The sequence below is a fragment of the Mytilus californianus genome, unplaced genomic scaffold (genome assembly GCF_021869535.1).
Source record: "Mytilus californianus isolate M0D057914Y unplaced genomic scaffold, xbMytCali1.0.p SCAF_10, whole genome shotgun sequence".
Classification (NCBI taxonomy): Eukaryota; Metazoa; Mollusca; class Bivalvia; order Mytilida; family Mytilidae; genus Mytilus; species Mytilus californianus.
This window is the reverse complement of record NW_026262582.1, coordinates 39,540,848-39,564,994: the sequence shown is the minus strand read 5'-3', so window position 1 is coordinate 39,564,994 and position 24,147 is coordinate 39,540,848. Positions and strand designations below refer to the sequence as shown.

At 30.9% G+C, this 24,147-nt stretch overlaps 1 long non-coding RNA gene across 1 annotated transcript; it reads right to left on the bottom strand.

Moving 5' to 3' along the window:
• Window positions 1-1,056: 1,056 nt before the first annotated feature.
• On the bottom strand, window positions 1,057-4,770 carry LOC127719082 (uncharacterized). The gene is made up of 3 exons (XR_007990158.1): window positions 4,298-4,770; window positions 3,132-3,220; window positions 1,057-1,543 (listed from the first exon to the last, which is right to left on the bottom strand). It is a non-coding gene; the product is annotated as an uncharacterized LOC127719082 (long non-coding RNA).
• Between the last annotated feature and the right edge of the window lie 19,377 nt (window positions 4,771-24,147).

Genomic DNA, 24,147 nt, shown 5'->3' with positions numbered 1-24,147 from the left:
CCTGGTGTTTTTTTTTTATAAACAAGGGATATGCATAACAACCAATAAATACCCCTTAGCAACAGTAAAGTATGCATATTCCACATTCTTTCTATCAAAATTATAGGCTATTATTTAAATTATACATTTTTTTATGTTAAATGCTTCAATCTTGAATTGCTATTAATAATTGAAAACTAACCGGAACTACAAAACTTCAACGTTGACCTTTGAATCATGAAAATGAGGTAAAGGTCAGATAACACCAAATTCATAGACATATACACCTTGCAATCGTTCTATACACCAACCTATTGCTTACAGCACTCGAACAACAGACCAAAACACAATTTTTTTTTCACTAATGAACCCTGAAAATGAGGTCAATGTCATATGAAACCTGCCAGACTGACATGTACTTATAATTATTCCATAAACCAAATAAAGTTATTTATTGCATAAAGTACTTGTTAGAAGGACCAAAAACACAAAAACTTATCATTGATCACTAATGAACCATGAAAATGGGGACAAGGTCAGATTGAACCTGCCAGATCTAGACAGACATCTATCCCTTACAATCATTCCATACACCACACATAGTTGACCTACTGCTTATATAAGAGAAATGAACCTATTCATGCATGTAACTTTCACCTTGATCACTGATCCATGAAATGAGGTTGAGGTCAGATGAACCCTGTCTGACTGCCATGGAAACGTAGCAAGTAACCCATATACCAAATATAGTTATCCTAATATTATTCATAATAAGTGAGAAATTCGCATGACCAAAAAACAAAAACAAAATTCGAGCAGTCACTGAACCATGAAAATGAGGACCAGGATTTTGGACATATGACAGACGGAAACTTTGTAACATAAGGTATCTGCTAACAAGCTCTTCTTATTTATATTACGAATCCAGGTCTTCTACGGTTCTACCCTCTAAAATATAATAGTTGACCCTACCACCGTCGGATAGTAATGCCTTTGTCTTGCATACTGTGACACTGCGAGACGAAATGTAAGTCATAAAAAATGCAACATTTTTCAAAAAGAAAACAGTAAAATGCACAAATTATTGCATTCATTTATTATAATATTTTTAAAAGTAACTGACCAAATTAGAGATTTATTTATGCTAATACAGGAAAAGCTCTTCCAAATTCTGATTTCAGAATGCAAGTTCTTATCATTGAGATACTCAACCAATCTCAACATTCAAATGCTTTTAAAAACTTCTGTCACATACATGTAATTCCTGTATTTACATTTTTAGATTGTTCAGAGTCTTCTTATGTTTATCATGTCTTATTATTTTATCTGTCATTCAGGTTTTGTATATCTGTTCTTTAGGTTCAACCATGGCTATAAAATTTCCCAACAAATAGAGGCTAAGTTGTCATCCTTCACTTCAGAAATGTTGGTCAATTTGAAGGCACGCTATTTACTTATGTCCATTTGCTACAAACATTTTGATCTTCCTACTCAAGTGCGCAATATTGGCATCACAATATGTTGAGCCTCATTTTACTGTAGTTGAATCTTTTAATCATCAATCCTGAAATCATATGAAATTTCAGTAAAAATCAAAATAAATATAATAGCAATTCCTTTACAGTTCATGTTGTTAATTTCAAGTTCAATGAATCACTTTGGTTGAATGAAATGTAAATGATTGAAGTTTAAAAAATGAACACTAAGGAAATGACCATTAATTTTAGTACATGTATGTGAACAAGCGGACCAATATATAAAGTGGAAGTCCCAGGTGGAACATTGTTTGTTTTTTTTTTTTTGCTTACCAGTGATTTTGCAATCACTTGTCATTTTTCCCTTTAGAAATATCAAAAGTATTTCTCTAAAATATAGTAAAAGTTTAAAAAATAAACTTGACACAGTCTATATGTTAATTTGGTAGAAAAATTCAAATGATGAAATCAAATAGTTATACTCTGAAATGTTTAAATATGCCAAATATTCAAAGTGAATGAACCATTTCTAAAAATGTCAGTAGAAATATTAGAAATGCCATTAATGCTAAATACAACTGTATACCAAATAAGAGGGTGGTAAAGGGGGTACCAGTCCATCATTAAGATTAAGGGTAAGAATTCCTGCCAAAGGGCGCTAACGGTAATTTTTGGTCTATGACGATAAAATGTACACTTTCTTTTTAACCGTAAAGAAATCAACTGATTTTGACAAATCATGTTAACTTTTTCTCCAAAATTAACAGTCACTGTGATGATAACTTTTTGAGGTCTCTGACGAATCACAATAACTTTAGGATATTTTGACAAATCACGTTAAAATTTTAACCAATTTGACGCTTACGGTAGCCTTAAATGACCGTTTGACGCCTGACAATACAGGGCATTCCTACCCTCAAATAAAAATAACTTATCATAAGTGGTTCTTTGTTAACTGATCTACATGAAATCACACACTTTAAAATGTAAACTAGTTGCTAAAATGATAAAATCAATAGACCATGACCAAGGGTCGAAGTAAGCGGACAGGGCCAAATAATCCCCATAGATGCATCAAATTGAATGCTTATACAACTTTATATATCAAATATTATTTATTTACCATTAGTAGTTCCACTAAAACTGACCTAATTAAAAAAATTTAAACACCAATATGTTTTTGAGTAGGGAAAGGAAATGCATGATTTTTTTACAAGTAAAAAGACTCTTGATGTTGTTGACAATACATGTGTAGGTGATCTCTGCATAATTCTTGTTTAGCATTGTCAATATTTTACCCAAGTAGCTCCAGCAGAAAATGTACATGTAGGTCATATTGACCTAGTTCTTGTTGTGACATATATACATGTATATCTATATCATAAGATAAATTAACCACTTGCTCAAAACTGAACCAGCAAAAATCATTTTGTAAATCAGCATTTGCATACTGACGGGAAAATCTTTGATAATGAGCTGTCCCGTTGTGGATGGGTATGACAAAAACATCTTGTAGCTGAAGTAATTCTCATCTATTTCTTAAATCACAAAATCGTTTAAAAAAAATATTTCACCAAAAAAAATGGGCCCACTAGTGGAGATGGGTTGAAGTAAACATTCTACCACTCAAATTTACTGGTATACATAAAAAAATATCTAAATTCAAATAAGTTGTACCTGTGCAATTCAATAGTCTTCTGTAAACAATTCTTTCAAATATCAAAGGTATGTGTCTTAAAAAATCACCTCTGCAATTCAGCAAATCCCTGAAGAAAAAGTTCAAATTTGTTAAGTCTGATAACAATATATATACATGTGCATCGTGTACATGAATATGAATGAAGGAATGAATTTATTTATACAATACAAATTTCTATGTAGCTCTTACTTCAGACCAATCTAATAAGTTGCAAATAACATAAACTAAGAAAATTATTTCCATAAGTACAAGTTATGCAGAATATGTTTAACCCCTGAAAGCTAGCTATATAAAGAGTTTCAAGGGCTCTGGGTTAAAACATTTTAGTAGATCAAAAATTATAAATAAGGTAATGGGCCTAAGGCAGACCAAAAATATGTATGTGTTAAAAGTACTAAAAATACTGACCCTATATTTTATGATTAAAAATGCTAAAGTACACTGGAAAGTTTTTCTTGTCATTTTTTAATAGCACTGATAAAAACAACATATTCCTTACATTAAGCCAATAAGTTACAGTTATATCATCAAAATAGTTCCGTAAATTGTTGAAGGCCTATTTGAGAAAAAAATAGTTGTTCCTTTGATAACCTTACCTATAAATAAACATTTCTGTAAGTTTTTAACGAGCCCTATTTATATTGCGTCAAATTATTTCCCCTTTTTAAACCAGTCAAAAACTTTTAAAAAAATCATGTTCGTACCTACATGTATCTAACCTAATAATTTTCAGTTGTAAGTCTATTTGTTTTAGGTCTAAATGCATCATTATGTATGAAACTTAAACATTTGTTAAAGAAATACATGTGAACCTTCCTTTGGAAGGGCAATAGTACATTTTTCAGGGCCAGGGGTCTCCTTCAGTTTAGAACAATCTCATATTATTGGCATTATCACCATTTTTTCTAAACATTCTTTATAAAATATGAGAAAAAAAAAGTTTACTTCTTTTCAATCTATAATTATCTAACAGAAAAAAATCTGCCAAAAAACAAAATATGAGTCTGATAATGAGCCCCCCTTTTATATTCATGTTGAACCTAAACCATTTTCAATATTTTACAGTAAAATATATAATGGGGGAGGAGAATGGTGTATGACCAAAATTATCTTTTGAATATATAATAATATGTAAATAGTGTACCTTGTGTTTAGAACCTAGAAAAAGGCCCTGCTCATCTGGATTGGCACTGCTCTGCCTGGCTTTGGTCCTTCTTTTGTGAGACGGTTGTGCACAACCAACATTCCTTCTCTTAATCTCATGCATATTCCTAGGGTTTGTTGGTGTTTTGTACAAACAAAGTATGAATGTTCATGTAAGTGGGAAAAGATCCCAATATTGTAAAAAGTCAATTTTCCCTCCGACTTGATTTTTGTCTAATTTTGAATATTTTTATCCTAGGGAAGTGGTTCAATAATTCTATTACATTGTCCAATAACCGTGTTGTCTTTTCATCCTTAGAATACTGTGAATTCCCTCATTCATCGTCAGATAAGATTGAAAAACTACAGTTGAACATTGTCTGCCACATGCATGACATCAGTATTGTTTACATCAAAAGAGTTCTGCTAGGGGAAGTAACTCTGTAAATTGTGTTCTTTCATGAACAAAGCAACAGAATCTTTGGAATGGAATTGTGACCAGTAGACAAACAAACCCACCAGACGAAGGCTTAAACCTGAAATTTCTATTTGCTTAGTATTTATATTTGCAATCATTGTGATTGTACGGGTCTGGTAATAAAAAATATTTTGAATTGAAATTGCCTGAATTTACATAGGTTAAAAGTAAAACATATAGAACTTCGAAGTGCTAAAACATAATACTGCAATTGATTTTCTAAAATTTGATTATACAGTTCTATTTGGATTAACTAAAGGTAACATATTTTGTATATGAGATGAATATTTGATATATGTCATGTTTTGATTTTATTAGAATTTGCCTGATTCTTAGACAGACTGGCACTTAAGTTATAGATATTGCATATTGCATTGTTTTTCTTGTTGTATAACACATCGAGGGTTGTCAGGATTGATCAAATGAAAGACCTACCTTTCCTTGCGCGATCCCGACACCCAAATATGTGTTATACAAAATTTTAACCTTAAGATATGCATTTTCCGACTCAAATACATTAAAAAAAAATATTTACAGGAAATTGTATCCTTATGTACTGATCACACCACAACAGGAAATTATTTTTTTATGTAAGATATAGCCACATCTAACGACTCAATTAACAAGTGAACTAAAACTCAATTATCTAAGTATAAAAGTTAGCAATCACTTTGGAGCTATATTAAACATGTAAATATATTTGCTTAAATAAGAAACAAATGAATTGTAATGGTGTACGAAAAATAAAAGACCTTGGTAAGTATATATTTACTTTCAACTTTATAATAGGGAGCTTTGTTTATTTCCGGTGGTTTCATGGCATCTTTACGTGGATAGAAGATATTTTTTTCTAACAATTTTTAATGAATTTATTTAATTGTTTGCACACCTATTGATTTCATACAGCAAACTGGAGCTTCCCAAGAAAAAAAGACACACTTGCATTATCGTTTAAACTCACATACCGCTATTGTCGTCTCAATACATTTTAGAAACTATGTTGATAGCAACTTTTTCAATAAACTTGAAAAAACGATACAGCATATACAGACAAATCTGCCAAATACCTTTACTTGTATCTAAAAGTTGACATAGGGGTAGACTGAAAACTATGCTTTGCGACAAAATAGATAAGTTTAATTTTTCTATTTGACGGAATTTGTGTGGTGCAATTTGCTTTTTGTGAAACGCATTATCCTTATACCTTGTATTGTTTTGTTATACTGATAATGTCTTCTCATCAAATTATTTAATGTTTCGCGACTGTGTTGTTATTATTTATTTTATTGAACTTGAAATGAAGGAAATTTTAGACTGCTGCATGCATTGAAATACAACAAAAAACGACAATAAGGTTCGGATGAAAACCTAACTCTATGACAAAAGAGATGACTTTGGTGCATCAGAAACGCCCAAACATTAAAAATAAAAGAAAGACAATTATGCATACGATGATTTCACGAATATATCAATTCTATTATTTGTTAAGTGACAGAACATGATAATAGAATTTTTTAGTCGAGTTTCATCTAACATTAATGTCAGCTTAAATTTGAACGGTTTTTCGTGTTTAGTGTACTGGTTCAACAGCCTTCCAATATATTTTTTTCTAATAGGTAATTTCATATAGATAATGCTTGACTCTTACACATTATATATAATAATACATTTATAAGTTTTATATATTTTTTTTCAAATTGAGCCCTGATACGAATTTATTGATTTACAGATATCGGATATTGATATTTGTTTTGCCTTCATAAAAATAATTAGATGTATGATTGCCAATTGGACATCTATCCATCAAAATTAGAACGAAGTGGATGCAAGAAATTATACTTGTATACTTGTATCCCATTTCTTCTAATAGGAATTTTTTTCACTTTGCATAAATAAATTGTCAGAAGAATTTATTGTGTAAAAAAAAGTATAAATGTTAAAACGATGGTACTTTATGTCATATTTTGGAATACACCTTTTTTGCACAAGCAATTGTGGTAGTGTTGTAGAGAAATTGTAACTGTCAACGGTGATAAACTATCATTCAAGGAACCTTCAAGTTGCAACAATCCGGAAATGGTTAATACCATAATAAGTTTTACCACCTCACAAAAAAAAACAAAAAAAAAACAAAAGAAAAACGAAAAATACCACAAAGTTCCCAATGAACAACAATACACAATATATCAAAGGGTACGAGTATCAAAATCAACAATACGATAAGGGAGCTAAACAAACGATTATTTCTTTTATGTATTATACAAATCGATCAATGAAACAACAAGGTCACACTTTTTACATCTATACTCAAAGTTGCAGTGTCTCAAGAAAAGGACTACCGTGAATAATATCATAACCATAAGTAGCATATGTGTTATGTTTGCAATCATTTGTAAAGATAAGGGGGTTATGCAAAGATGTTTCAAAGGTACATTGGTTATATTTCAGGTAACCAAACGCTTTTTTCGTCTACAGGTGCACGTGTCTTATTGATTTTGTTCGAATAGAAAAGAATCAGAGGAAGAATCATTCATAAGGTTGAAGTGCATTTGGAATAAACATTCACAAAAAACTGCACCAATAATGCAGGGGCGCGGTACAAAACCAGTGGTTTATTGGAAGAATGTTCATGAAAAAATAAAGTCAATATTAAAAGAATCGTTCTAAATTCAAAATAAGTATTGTGTTTTCCCTTTTTATAGTTGCTAATAAATTTTAACAGGTGTAATACGATTGATCTCTTTAAAATAAACAAATAATTTTGTTTATAGCATAAACATGTGCATTGTTGCTAGTGTGATAAGCATTGCTCAATCATTAATTTTCTGTAAACTTTTGTCTTGACTGTTATTAGTACGTTCGTCTCTTTTCTCTATAGGTACTGTCGTACGTTTTATATATATATGAATGTAACTTTAACACACTAATGAGTGTTATAAAATTAGTTGTTATATTTTATATTATTCGCGCAATATTTCGCTAAACAAATTAGCTTCATCAGGCGTGTGCATCTCTCAAGGTGAAATCGGATGCATGACAAAAAAATATTTTTGTAGCTTGAACTACAAAAAATTTGAGTAAAAGTTTAACAAAATTTATTGATGTTCTATAAAAAATATATGTTTGTAAATTGTCTAGAAAAATATTTTTGCCGCTTATTGTACATAGCAATTCTTAAATCAAAACAAATAGTTGTTTTAGTTAAATGAAGCTAATTTGTTTAGCAAAATATTGCGTGAATAATATAAAATATAACAACTAATTTTATAACACTCATTAGTGTGTTAAAGTTACATTCTTAGGCACTTATATAATTTAATGTAGTAACTGCATCAGTTTATTTACAAACTGATCCACGCCTAGATAGATTGAATGTTGATTGTTGCTATTTTTAGACACTATATTTATATATTCCAAATACCGTTTCGATTCCTAACATCACTGAAGAGACATTAATTGTCGAAATCCGGATATGGTGTACAAATTTTTGCACCTCATGTTTGCGGTATACCATCTTTTCCGCAAGTTTATTGTTTTCTGTTTGGTAATAAATTAATAATAATGATCCATTTTGTTACATCTTGTGATCCGTTTATTTGGCAATCGCCAATGGCAGTCAGCAGGGTTTAAGAACATCCGTTGTTCGACCTGTTAGTCAAATGCGTTTTGTTTAAATATACTTTTTCACTTTTTTGGTCTTTTGGAAAATGTTGTTTGTGCTGTATTTAGACCCCTCTACCAAGAAATTTGTTTCGCATGCACACGTATAACACCAACTATGTTAATTAATAACTGATTTGAACTAAGTAGGAACACTTTTATTTTACTGGTTTATTCAAAGTTTATTCAATTCTCATTAACAGTAAATGGACTAACAAATAAAATAAACCAAAGGTGAAATAGTGATGAAAACAGTAATTCTCATTTAATCAAGCAATCAAATAAAAGTGATAATCAATAAATGGTAGTCTGATATGATTTTAACTCTATATGTAAAATATTTGTTCGGCACAATAGGCAAATACAGTAATTTTTAATGATCTCGTACAGTATATTTCAAAAATAAAGATTGAACTAGCAAAATATTTTGATCAATATTTTTTGATATTTCAGGGAAGAACTGCATTGCACGTAGCTGTTCAAAGGCCGTTGATAGATTTAGCAGTTATTAAAGTATTACTACAAAAGGGCCTGAAACCAGATGAAAAAGATGAACAGGTAAATATATATTGCTTAAGACTTACGGTGATAAATTGACCTCACCAAATGCTCGTTTTAACATTTCACACATCTTTATGGAATCTTGAAGCCACAATATTTATATATTAAAAAAAACGAGTACAAATACTGAGGAGCTGATAGAACCGAAAGGAACTAAATTTATACCTAATCCGGTCAAGGATTAGAGCTATGCACGATTGAGATATGCCTAAATTCAAAGTTATGAGGCAACTTTCAATCGATATGCATATTTTCATGCCAGTATTTCAGTTCAGAGCTTTTTTGCTAGGACTAACAGTTCACCAGCAGAGGTAGTAAGAATATTTTTGAGTCATCTTCAACGGTGTTTTAAATTTATTCCTGAAAGTTTATTTCAACTGATAAAAAAGGGACCGAAACAAATGAACATATTACAAAACATTTTAATACTGTCAACAAGTAAACTGGTACCAATTGGTCTAGTGTTGAACATGTCATTTTTCCTGTAGTTCTTATATATGATGTGAACCGACCGTTTTTTCCATAAATTAAAACACAGCAAACAATCGCAATGATTTAGGCATTGCAAATTAGTCTGTAAGAAGGCGTAATTGTGTTTTCTATTTAATTCTATAGAGTGAGTCATTTTAGGTCTTTTCCCAGTTTTTGAGCTGTTTCCATTTGATGTTTAAACGCCATCATTCATTAAAATATAACAATACATCTACCAGAAGAACACCATCATATATAACGAGGTTATCCATTCGTTTGATGTGTTTGAGCTTTTGATTTTGCCATTTGATTAGGGACTTTCCTTTTAGAATTTTCCTCGGAGTTCAGTATTTTTGTGATTTTACTTTTACCGCAGCAAACTCACAATAATTTTATTTTAGTGTTTTTCCTTTGAGAACCTGAATGTAGGAGATCTATATTTTTCCACAGGTTGTGTAATTTACATAAGTTACAGTGATTGGAGCTTGTTAGATACATTCAATACGATAGAATACACAAGTTTGTCACTTAAACCTGTGGATGACGTGTCTATTGTAGCATATTAATAGCGTTCAGTGCTTAATCTGTTCTAATTTTCGTTTTGAATTTTTACAAAAGACTTTGTTAATGTTGTTATCGATATTGACATAGGTGACGAGTTAATGACTAAAAGAAACCCCTGACATGATTTATTTTTCGAAATTGACCTTGACATTGGCTGTTTTGCGTTACATTTTGATGTTTTTGTATTTTGGCAAATTTGTTGCTGATAAACACTAATGGTATCCGTTGACTATGAAAATGTATATTTTCATAGTTTGATATCTTGAGCTTATACTTGACCTCTATTCGTTATTTTCCATTTTTTGTCTGTTTCTTGTCGTTTGGCTTCTGCTTTGTTTGTATATCCTGAATAATATTTAGTAATTTAAACAATTATTTTAGATAATAAATAGTATCTGTGTGATTACCCCTCTCCCTTAAAGTCTATTAAGTGTCTTACCTAAGTTGAAGCCCATGGTTTTTAGCGTTCTTTATGAGGGTCAATTAAGAGGAATGCTTCGAACGCATGATAATTATATAATAATTTTTCAATTACTACCAAGTGTTCAATGCCACTGCTGATGCTGATATATGCGAGGGTAATTTGAAATAACATTGACGCTACCAAATTATCTGCACCAGATGTGCATTTCGACAATGAATGTCTTTTCAGTGATGTTCGAGGCCGAAATATTTGAAAATCCAAAGCTGATTACAAAATGAAGAGCTAAAAACCCGAAAGGCCGAAAAGGATGAAAATGAAGTATTAATTTCACTTAGATTGACCTCCAAATTATTTTAAACACATTTTCGGTGTCGTTTTGAATACCAGTTCTTGTTATGTTGCATTTTTGTCGTATTGTAATGAAAAGTAAGACAAACAATACATGTAACTGAAAACACTGCATAGTTGTTCATTAACAGGAGCCGGGGATACGATTTGCAAAATACATCTTCATGCAGCTATGTTAAACAAGAAAAATGCATATTAAAAACATACTTGCACCAACTGCAGCGGATGCAAATAATAACTCTCCATTTCAATGATTGAAATTGTCAGACACTGCACCGCCACGTTTGTTCAGTAATAGGGAACTGGAAACGTAGCTAGGGAGAGGTTTGGGCAACACAAAAAATTCATGTGCCTAAACTCAGGCCATGCATCTTAAGTGAAGCGAATGTGTAAATAAGTAAGGCATGATAAATAGGGTGTTCTGTGCAATAAAGGCTTATTAACTGTTAATATATAAGCAGTCAAATTTGAAAAAAGTTTCAAAACTCACACTGGATACAGAAACGATGAACTATTTTATCGCGAATTATTGGTTTTCATGGTAATGCAAATAACAGAGCGATAAGTTATAACTAGGATTCGCTATATTCACAAAAGACAAATGACTTGTTTTGAGCTGTAATGCATTCATAACAAGTTTCATATTGCATTATTGAAATTTTCTGAAAAAAATTAAAATAATTATACAAACAGATGATTTATTGCCTGATTTTTGTTAAGTCATTTTTTATTTATCCGTTCTGCAATCTTTTCATCAGTTTAAGATTTCAAACACTGAAACATTTAGGTCTTGGGCATCACTGAAGAGACTAATTTCTGATAGTTGGATAAATTTTACAAGAAACGATAGTTCATTCTTACTTTTCTATAAATTACTTCACCATTCTTTATTCTAATCGACTTTTATATCTGAGTAGCAATAGGAACCTTACTAACCACATGTAGAGCAGGATCTGCTTACCCTTCCGAAGCACCTGATATCACGCCCAGTTTTTGGTGAAGATCGTCTTGCTCAGTCATTGCTTTTCTCTGTTGTGTTTTGTGTGTTTTTCTTTTTTTAGCTATGGCGTTGTCAGATTATTATCGACCTGTGAGTTTGAATGTCCCTTTGGTATCCTTTGCCTCTCTTTTACAGTATACATTCAAACTAAGACTTCGTGTCTCTAAATTATAAAATTATCCACATTCTAAATAAGGTATCCTCGGCACATGCAAATACTATATTTTTTGCGACGTTTGTTTACAAATGCTGATCAAAACAAGCACGTTTTAGAATTGAAGATACAAATTCTAGTTTAAGGTTATAAGAAAATCTTACGTTACTGAAAACAACACTGATTTCAAAAATCAAATACTGTACACCGATATCAAAATGCTGAACTTTTTAAACAACAACAGATATCATGAAATTGCAATTGGTGTATAGTATTCTATGAATTAATCAGTTTTCCAATGGGTTCAAAATATGCACCGAAACTGGTCAACTTACGTAGAAAAAATCATTCATAATCTCATTAGAAACAAGAAGAAAAAATATTTTGGCATGTTCTAAAATTTCACTTTCAGATATATTGATTATATCCTTTCCGTCAATAACCCATCTTTCAGTGAGTGTTTGCATCTCATATATTTCAGTGAACATGATATTAAGAATACTACCGAAACTGGAAAAGCTGTATAATATTTTGATGTTATTATCGATAAAGACACGGATAGACGAAATCAAACAAAAATTTATGAGAAACGTGATACCTTTAACTTTTACATATGTTTTATTTCCAATTATCAGCTTCCAATTTCTTTGCACTTTCATATCCTCTGCGTATGCATGTTCACACTATGTGGACTTAATTAGCAGGGTGTCCTTACACAAAAAAATGCTCCAAAGGAGTTATGAGCACGAACGGATTTACATACGTTCTAAAGTCAACATCACGAATTGCTTCACTCATACGATATGTGTTTCTCTAAACTCAATAGCAACATGATTTAAGAATTCTGAGCTGTTTTTAATACAAGAATTGTGGTCTTATCTGTCATTTTACCGATTGTTTCCTATTACTAATTATGGTAGTCTGACTAACTGTGGATTTAGAGGTCTGGTGATGCACGCAAAGGAGGAGACAATTTCCTTGTTGATATACCTGATTTAATTTTTTTTAATGTCCCTATGATTTCTTTAGTTGGGTTTTATACCTTACGATTAATGAACTTTCAATATCGATACACTTACTTGCTTAACTACGTCAATAGAATTTGTCTTGTCAGAAAAATATAGCAAGGATTTTTTACCTTAGACACGTCGCTATCTACATTCCGAATTAACCCTAGGTATAGAGAAAAAAATGTGTGAATCTGCAACATTATCATATTAAAAAGATCGCTAATATGGGTTCCAAAACTATTAGTTAAATGGAGATTCACCAAATGACAGTTCTTGCATACATTTCACTAGGAACGCTCAGTCAAAAAGATAAAACCAAAAGACGTACCGACACTTGTATATCTGAGAAAATATATGACTTAAAACCAATAGCCTAATCCACCTAAGGGCAACTTCGGCTTAAGGTTGGAACCATAGTGTCTTAATAATTTCTTAATTCGCAATCTATCAACGGAATATTTAAGAAAGGTATGTTATAAATCATGTCAGTACCAAACAATTGTAAACCAATTTAGAAGTGAACCGGTAATACGTCTTAAAAGACGGAAAAAATTATTGAAGTTATTTCGTCTTTAGTTAATTTTCAAATGTATCTATTGCAATACATTCAGTACTGTTTAGACAAGTCGTCAATTAAGAAATGCTCAGTCTGTCACTCATACTTTAAAACGTCATTGGTGTCTCTGAAAAAAATAATGACTCAGGGTTTTATTAGAGAACTTTTCATCCTTTTTCTCAAAAATTTCATTTGAAATTACCAAGACATTATAGATAAATATTCAGTGTCTACTTCATAAATGATTCAAGATGGTTTCGCTTTATAGATTCTTGATGCTGAAGTTGTTTATCTTTTAAATTGCTTCATAATTTTTCCCTTTATTTGTCTTCGTGCTATTATGTGTCTTTTGGTCGTATGACTGTTGACGTGACAGGGTTTTTTTTTCACCTTGCTATCGTGCTTTTGACTTTGGGCGTTCCTGGTGCAGATAGGTCCTGACGCATGAAGGCAGTGTTGTTTCCATTTTGTTTACCCTTGTATTCATATTTTACTTAATCAATGCTTTATCGAGAAAGTGTATACTATATATGGTATGTACTATCAATTACAAAATCTCTTTGTTGAAATCATTGTCCAAATTTACTATCAACTACAACTTTTAATGTTTTTTGCTGGCGTCTTAGTTAGATTTATTTGTGTATGTGTTTGCATGTGTTTGTCAGTTGTGTTGTATGTCTGTGATGTACAGTAAGTTTACACAGTTTGGTGCTGGATCCTATTTATTTTCACCTATTAAACTATTATGACTGTAAGGATTTCTCGTCTAATTTTGTCAATAGAACGGAATTATAAACAACTGTTATACAATTGGGAGGTCTAGCAAAATCCGCATAATAACAATAACCAGTACCAAGACGCCTTATTGAGCATTTCAATGTCTAAGGTCATTGCATGCGACGTTTAGTCATTTTCGAATAGCGTATAATCATTGTGCAAATGTTTGAAACAATAAAGAATGCGGCTTATCGACGGACTGGCGCAACATTCGGAGCACTAACTGCTAACCTACCCGATGCACATGAGTTCACGTCCGGGTTTTGATATGGATAGTGTTGTTAAAACCTTAATTTGTAGTGCAATGTTTTGTTATTGTTCTTTATCCATCGTTTTTTTTTGTCAATTCCAATTGCCTCCGTTAGTAACTTCTCTCGATTTTGCGAAACCCTTTTATGTCAAGAAGTACATTTCACCCATTTACTTGATTGATTTCTTCATTGCATGCAAATCTATTACAATGTACATGAACGTAAAAAAATAAAAAGAAACAGGACGAAACTACAGACAAATATGTACTGACATTAACAAACAGAAAGCACAACGTGTCATCTTGATCGTTGGAGTGTAAGATGCTTCAGAATGGAAACTTATTCTGGTTCGAATGAGATGATTTTTACCCAATGTCAAAGCCGATATAGGTCATACTCGGTAATCAAGATCAGAACAAGCATTAGTCACCACACGCTTCGTAAAATATAAAGAATGTCATATATGACCCATTAGACAACTGAACACGGTCTTTGATTTCAACTGAAACGTGCTCAGACAAAATATATACGAACGAAAGAAGATATAATGTGTGTGTCAGTAATGCACAATATCACACATACAGGTAATGTAATGCCATGATATGATAATAATAACATATAAAAATAAGGGGAAGAGGTATGATTGCCAATGAGACAACTATCCACCAAAGTTCAAATAAAGTGGATGTAAGCAATTATAGGCAACCGTAGGCCTTCAACAATTAGAAAAAACCATACCGTATAGTCGGTTATAAAAGGCCCCGACATGAAAAATATGAAACATTTCAATTGAAAAAACAAATGGCAAAATTTATAAAAAAACAATTTACGAAAAACAAATATGACAGACGTAAACCAACGACTACCACTGAACTACAGGCTCCTGACTTGGGGCAGGCACATAAAGAAAATGGTGGATAAAACATGTTTGTTACCGCTCAACCTGGGACAGTAGTGTAACAGCACAATATAAGAACAAACTATAAAAATCAGTTGAAAAAGGCTTAACTCATCAGATATAATTGTATAAAAGTGACACCTAACATCCACGCATTCCAAACATCCATCCGAATTCCGATAGCAAAAAAATCTTATTCGGAAGAGTCCGTATACATACTATTAATTCTCCGTGTTGAAGACCGTACTTTGACCTATAATGGTTTACTTTTACAAATTGTGTCTTGGATGGAGAGTTGGCTCATTGGCACTTACACCACATCGTCTTATATCTATTAGTATTTTGTTGTAATTATATTACAAAATAATGATCTAAAGATGTTTGTATTACTAGACTTGCAATTGCTTACATCAATCCGACACTAATTTAGTGTTTCGGCGTTTTTTTTTCTTATATGCTAATGATAAATGTATTCGTTTATGAATGGGTTTAAACATTGTAGGCCCACTATCATCAAGGATTTACCTATCAATTTATTTGATTTTGTCGATGTCAATAGATCGGCTATACTTTTATGCTTTTTATAAGCTATTATTGGTTTGCTTAAAAATATTATTTACAAACCGCATCCTGTTTTAGTAGATCCCAATGTTTACTAATGCATTGTTTTAATTTGTGAATGCATGGATTGCATTTCGTTGCCAATACTAAAGGAATTTCCTTTGTGTGTTTTTTTGCCTTTTTTCTGATTATTTCAGATCTATCACACGATAATGCCTCATTTTTGTACTGTTCGATTTCAATTTCCTTATATCCTCTTTTTATTAAGTTCAATCTGAACCGTAACAAAATACGTTGTAAATCATCAGCATTATTTGTTGTTCTAATGTATCTGATAACTTCGCCCTTGATAAAACCTGCAAACACGTGTCGACTGTGACAGCTTTTACGATGTAGATAAGAAAGAATTTGTTGGTTTAAAATGTTTTTTCACATCCAAGATGTTTTCACTAGAAAACCTAGTTCCTTTAAAAATATTACAATCAAGAAATATTATTTCTTTAGATGAAAATTCTAGTGTAAGTTTTAGGAACGGATGATGATTATTTGCTAACTAACAAATCCTTTATTTATTTTATGTCGCCGTGGTATATTGATATAATATCATCACGAAACATTCCATAGAAAAAGATATTTTTTCTATGTTCAAACTTAGAAAGAATTTCTTTTATAACTTTATACATGATTTCCCGGCTTGGCACTGCTGCTATCGCGGCGCCTATTTTTTGCTTATAAAGTTGTCCATTAAAATAAAAAATGTTGTTTTCTAAAATTGATCTGAGGAGATAGATTAATTCATCCGTAGGTGGACATGAGATACAAATGTAACAATATTTAATGTAAAGAACATCAACTTGTTTGGATGTGAACATTTTAGTAGGTTATGATGCCTACAATCTGTCATGTATATCTTCAAATTTCAGGCCAAGACTCCTACTGATCTGATTGTTGAGGCAGAAAAAGCGCAAAGATACAGTAAATATGGGGAATATGGAAGACATGAGAGGAAAATAGCAATAAAAATACTGAAGGTAGATCCGGTTTGTTAACTGTTTTTTTCGTTTACGATTTAGGATTTTCCAATATGCTAAATTGACTCCAATATAAAAGAAATATTGGAACTGATTTCATCATCAATGTTTTTAAACAAGTTCATATGAATAAAAAAAAACTTTTGTTCTTCGAATTTGTATTCAAATTTATCCCTTTACTCCCTTTTTAGAAATAATAAATAAATCGTACCATAATGTAAAACAGGTACATTTATATTAAGGCGGTTTTGATTGGCGAACCAACGACATGTATAAAACAACTTTGATTGTTCCGGATGGTCTTTTCATCAATCTTGTTAGAGTATATGATTGGTTTCAAAATACATTCTCACATTTTATTCCGTAATTAAACTGATTATGTAGTGGAATTTTTCTTAAACAAATAATATTGGCTTGTTTAGAAGAACGACGACGTATTTGTATTGGAGGTAAGAATGGTGTTAAACAACATTAAAGACTTTCAATTATCGACTTTAAAAAAAATACGATACTCCAATGTGTTGTCATTTCATGATGAAAATATGTAGTTTATATTAAGAAGTGTTCTATTTAATTTTGAAACAAATTAAAGCCGAAACACAATATGTACAATGATACCGATAATTTTGGAAGTGAAATCAAAGGTAGATAAACAGGGAACAAAGTCCATTTTCATGATTTATAGTGAAGAAATATACGAACTGTAGCAACTTGATTTTGATAAATATTAATGTTAAAAAAAAGTTTGCTTATCCGTGAGTGTTGACTGTATTGTATTGTATTTGATATGATATTGATTTTTAATTTCTTTGCAAAAAGATAAAGCACTATAAAGACATTTATATTGATCTCCTATGACCTGCCGAATTATTAAAAAAAATCAATGTCTAATGAAATTGAATAGAACATATTAATGTAAAAATCTAATCTGAAAGAAATTCGATAGTGTATTAGATTACGAAAACTTATATTGCTTAATTCATTTTTAAGTTGATTTATTTATTTTTGAGCATACGAATAAATTGAAATAAAACTATCGAAAATACCTACTGCATGGCTCCAGCTGAACAATTTTGTATGTATGTTTGTATTTTTCTTCTTTTTATTATGTTTTCTCTTATTTTGTAGAAAGTTTTTTTTATAAAGGGTAACTATTTAACTGTACCGAATATATATAACAGTTCCTTTTTTTATCATTTATTCAGGAATATGCAGAATATTGGCAGTTAGGTAAGTTATCTTATAAATATTTCCTTTTTACTTTGAATTCTTTTTTTATTCTATATTGGTTGAAAAAGTAAAACGTATAATTTAAGTCGTTTACTCGTTTGTTGTTTCGGTTTTATTGATCCTCAAAATTTTGTAGTGTCGAATTTCCTATATTGTATTCACTGATGCGATATAACTGATAAATCATATTAAATTGCGTCATATTAAATTTCATGTAATTGATTTTTTTTATAACTTAATTAGCTAAAAACACCACGTGTCCGATAAACAATGGATTACATGCATGATGATTTAAAATTGATGCTTAATAAAACTATCATTGGTAAAATCAATGAATGTTTTAGCTGATTATCTTCTCCTTCCAATACAGAGGTGTTCACTATAACATTAAGAAGATGTGGTGTGATTGCTAAAAAGACAACTATCCAGCAGAGGCGAATGACGTAGAATTATACAGCTATAGGATACCGTCCGGTTTTTAAACAATTTACAAAACCACACCGCTAGCAGATTATAAAAGGTCCCAAAATGACACAAGCGGGAAAACTAAAAGCCTGATTTGTGCAAAAAACAAATACAAAAAAAAATATATGATATACAGCAGCAAAATAAAGCCATCGAATTACAGGTTACTTACTTAGGACATGCACATACGAGTTTTCAGGCGCTCAAACCTTTATTTAATGTGGGACAGACGTGTTAGAGCACACAAATCAGTTGAAAAAGACTTGACTCGAAAGACAGACACGAAGCACACAAAACTTACAATAAAATTATGACACAAAGAATCAATCTGAGAGTACTCACAGCAACTTAAAGTAAGCTCAAAATCAATAAAAGATTTTTGTGCAGTGCTATAATACAAGAACAAACAGAATCTATGCTCTTAAGTAGTAATAGACAAGTTTAGTTATGGTTTGATTTATTGATAACAAAATCAATGTCAGTACAGAGGAAAAAAAAACAATCGAAGATGTAATAACGGTGTTTAATAGATAACTTTTGGAATGATTTATATATACAGGATTGATTAAAAGGACAGAATAAAGACTTACGGACTCTATAAACAACTCCGTCGTAAAAACGCGATTGTGATAATCCGTGTGTAATAAGTTTTCTACGGGTAGAGTCCAAAGTTTTAACCAAATCTATGGATCATTAAATAATAAGGAAAGGTTTTGAATAATTTGTGATAACAAAATACCAGTAATACATAGATTACTTTTTGAAATATTAAACGTCACTACAGACACGAGTAAAGCGAAAGAGCTGGGATATAAAAAGGCCGTAAGATGAGACAAAAGAAAAAAATGAACAATCGAGATCTAAAAACGTTCTTTTTTGTTGTAATTTTTTTATCAAAGTTTCGCGTTAAACTGTTATGTCTTAATCTAGGAAAAGAAAGTTATTGCTGTTATTTATTTAATTTTGTTAATATAAGTGTCTTTGGGTAAATTTCGGGAGAATGTTTAGATATTTCTTGATTATTTAACCAAAGTTAATCATCAAGATAACTGTAAGTTGTGTTAAATTTATCAATTGAATGGAATTAGACGGGTCTTTACTGAGTTTGGTCATAAACTGTGATTTATAAAGATACAGGAAAAAGCGTCGCTGATTGTTTTTTTTTTGCACTTTAAGTTTATTACTGTAGGATTTTCTACAAAAAGTTATGACATCCAAACGCGCCTAACTTTTATCAAATTCATTTGATATTTTGTGCAGTTTGTATTTTTTTATATTTTCCCTTGATTCTTAACAAAAATCATTTATATATTTTAGTTGAAAACGTTACATGTTTTAATCATCCAATACGTTATAGGTTTACCTATGGAAGTTAAAGAACTTGACAGAAAATCAGCTCAAGTATTTACAAGTTTGTTAAAGGAAGAAGGATACTGTCATTATGAAGCGCGTGTTATGTTAGCAGGAGAACAAGGGACTGGTAAAACTACTATTGCAAGATATCTAGTTGGCAAAGGTCCGACTGAATCCAGAATATCAACGAATGGAATTGATTTATACAATGGTTTGTCCTTTATTGACCGTGCTGCTGAAGAATGGATGAATGGTAAACAAGGTAATTTATTTTATTATACGTTTGCAAATGATACATCTCCTCATATCAGAAGTCATGTAAATCTTTAAACTACATTTTCTAAAATATTTTTGAATTTCTCTCTATTAAAAAGAGGCGAAAGATACCGAAGGGAAATTCAAACTCATTAGTCCAAATTCAGCTCCACATGAGGCACCCGTCGTGCTGCTCAGGCATAACCATCACAATAGTGTGGTGCGTAGTATATCATATATGTCAACTTTTTTTCAAATTGGCTAGAGAGAGAAAATTATGAAGATTAAATAGGTACCTGAATTACATGTACATCTTCCGAATGTTTAGTTTTTGGAGAGAAACAATATTTAGCCTCCTCATACAATCAATTACTAATGAAGTTTTTCTTTGCATAGTGCTATCCACAAGTTTAATATTTGCGTAACAAATATGCATTTTTTTCGCTCGCTTATTCATTAATATTTTCAATTGTTTTGCTTTCTTTAGTTTAATTTTTTATTGTACTTGCCGAAAGACTTTTGAAATGTGTTTGCACTTATTTTATTTAGCCCTTTTTCCGAAAATGGAAACATTATTAATTATGAACTACAATGCGATACCACACGTTCATATGTAATGTGATATTGACTACAATCTAGTGCTTCGTGCTACATTGTGCTATGAAGACTTCTCATTTTAAAATGACTATGTTATTTGTTTTAGATTTTACATTAGAAGACGTAGTCATTAGTAGATCATTGCGTCAAAACCATACTACATCGACAAAACCCAAAGATGATGATAAACAGACGCATGAAGACAAACACATTCCTGGAAAGTTAGCTCATCGACAAAACTTGCCTGATACTCGTTTATCTGTACCCGATGAATCAGGAAATTATAGCGTTTATACATATATGGCAACAAAGGAACAACTCAGTTTAAAGAATTCGGTACTATACGATAGAGATGAGACTCGAAAAGATGTTTTGCCTGTTGAGGAAGAAAATTAGCGAGATGCATTGTTTGTTACTACTGAATATAATGAACCATTACCGACTCAAAATACAAACAGGCGATCCAAGTACATTAATAAACTAGAGGGTAAGTCGTTTGTTTGCGGAATAAAAGTTAAAGAGTCGTAAATTAAAATGAAAAAAATAATAGATAAATCTTCCATTTTTCAAACAAAAATCCGTCGAAGAAAAATCCCAAGCACCCAAATCAATAATAACTCCTTCGCCAGTTGTTGATAAAATTATCCCAAATAGGATCGAGGAAAATGGTATTTCAAAAAATGTATTATCTGCTCGTACATAATTAAAAAAGAATATTCTCACTCAATTACTACTTTAATATACAAAAAAATAAATTCCACTGTTCTTTCAGCACAAATAACAATGTTTTAACGATTGACAGAACTGAAACAATTTATGTCAGGCAAATACAATCAGAATAAGAATACGAAACTCATGATGATGTATCATAAACAAAATATCAAAAACTGCATTTGTTGTATCAAACTTTCAACAACAGTCCACAAGTGGGATCATCAGATTTGATTGAAACTTTGTGTGCTTAAAAAACATTATAAAAGAAGTCCATTAAAAAGATATTTCATCTGGTTTCCATGCCTTTCAGTAAGGAGATGCTGTAATTTACCAGGCACAGTTTTCCCATGTTGGAGGCAGTATTTTTTACCAATTGACCAATTTCTGCACACTGAAACTTATTAATGGGGAAAACAACGAGATAAATAATGATGATTTATTGAATAATCATGTGTTGAAGCTTTAGTAACTCATCAGTACATAAATTTATAAGAAACAGTTTATGGATTATTCCAAGGGAGATAATCCAGGAAAAAAATATTTTCCTAAAAAAGTAAACATTTTTAAAATTATCAAGCCTTTGGTCCATTTAAAATATAAAGATAACTCTTTTTGTTTAATTAATTGGAATACTTAATTATGCATTTTAGCTTGTAAAATTGTTGAGGTTTCATTGTAGTACATTCTGGAATTCTACTCGAAAAATGCCTAAATTCACATTTTCTCTCTATAGATAAATGGATTTAAACTAGTATTCTGTAGATAATTTGGGAAATGTAAGTGTTTCTGTTTCAAAAGCACTATAATAATTAATAAAAGTCAAAGTAAGAATGAACATAGTACAATTACAATTTATGATGCAAGAAATAAAGATTGCCTATGGTACAAAGGGAGAAAATCCAGTTAAGAGTCATTTTTTAAAATCTTAACATTACATTTTTTAAAAAACTTACCAGCTCTCGGTCCATTCAAAAAATAAACATATCTCTATTTGGTTTTTTAAAGTCACAGAATTAATAATGCATTTTAGCATATACGATTGGTGTGCTCTTGTTTTGGTACTTTCTAGAAGTCTCTTTGAAAAATGTCTAAATTTACAATTTCTCTTGAATTTTTTTTTGCTTTTTGAGGTTTCTATCTATAGACTAGTTTTCAAGATACTGGGAAAAAATGCATTTTTTTTTTTAAATCTTCATTAAAAGGCAATAACTTTAATAAGAAGTCGATTGATGATTTCGGCCATGCTGTCTTATTTGTAAACCTTTTCTTGTTTATCATTTTTGTCCCTAAAGTTTCTATATATCTATATATTTATTACAGTTTTCAAGATAATAGGATACCACGCAAATGAATGTTTAAATCGTCATCAAAGGACAATCACTCTAATAAGAAGTAAACTGAAAAGTTTGGCCATATTGAATTGTTTGTACATCTTGTCATGCTGATAATTTTTGTCGAGTCTGCACTATTTATGTCGCGAAAGCGAGACATTGCGATCCTAGATTCCGTCGTTGGCGGCGGCGGCGTCAACATTTAGTTAAACATCATTAACGTTGTTAAACCTTCATGAAATTTGGACAAAAGCTTGTGTATGACCAAAATGCAGTATCCAGAGCAAAAATTTAAAAATATTTATTTTAATTTTTCCGTATTGTACTAATAGAAGGACTTAGTTTTTTACAGTTAACATTCAGATAAAATCTAAGATTAAAGTTTTCAGTCATCAACAACTTTGTCAAACCTTCATGGTATTTTATGAAATTCGGAAGGAAGCTTGTTAATGACCAACATACAGCATCCAGAGCAATATTTAAAACATATTTATTTTCATTTACGTATTTTACTGATAAAATGGACGTAGTTTTTTTTACAGTTGACAAGTGGTTACAGTCTGGGATTGAAATTTTTCAAACATCAATTACTTTAGCAAACCTTCATATAATTTTATAAAACTTTGGCAGAAGCTTTATTTATGATAAAGAGATAATGTCTGATGCAAACATGTGAAAATTTTTTTTTTTCATCGGTATGACTTTCTGAATAAATCTGTGTATTTTTGTCCATTTCTGAAATAAAATAAAGTTGTTTCGGCATTATAAGACAATGACCCTTTTATCGCTATATTTATTAATTCTGAATACAATGTTTAAGTATAATTGATTTCTTCTAGTATACCTTAACAAGTCACTATATGGATAAAACATATGGTTTTAACCTTCAATTACAAAATACAGACCCAGTTTAAGCATTTTTTAAACTTTCATGTGTCTAAAAGTGCATTTTAGTGAGAAATATGCAAAAATGTAGATTTCATAAAGAAAACCACCAAAATAGTTAATTTATTTTACCAGCAGAAATTGGGTATTTTCAACTATAGAAACCACTCTAAACTGCTGTGAATGTCATATTTATCATATATTTAAAGCATAATGAAGTGCAAATTTTCAAAACTTGTCCTTTTACATAATTCTATTAAAAAAAAAGTTTTTTTTA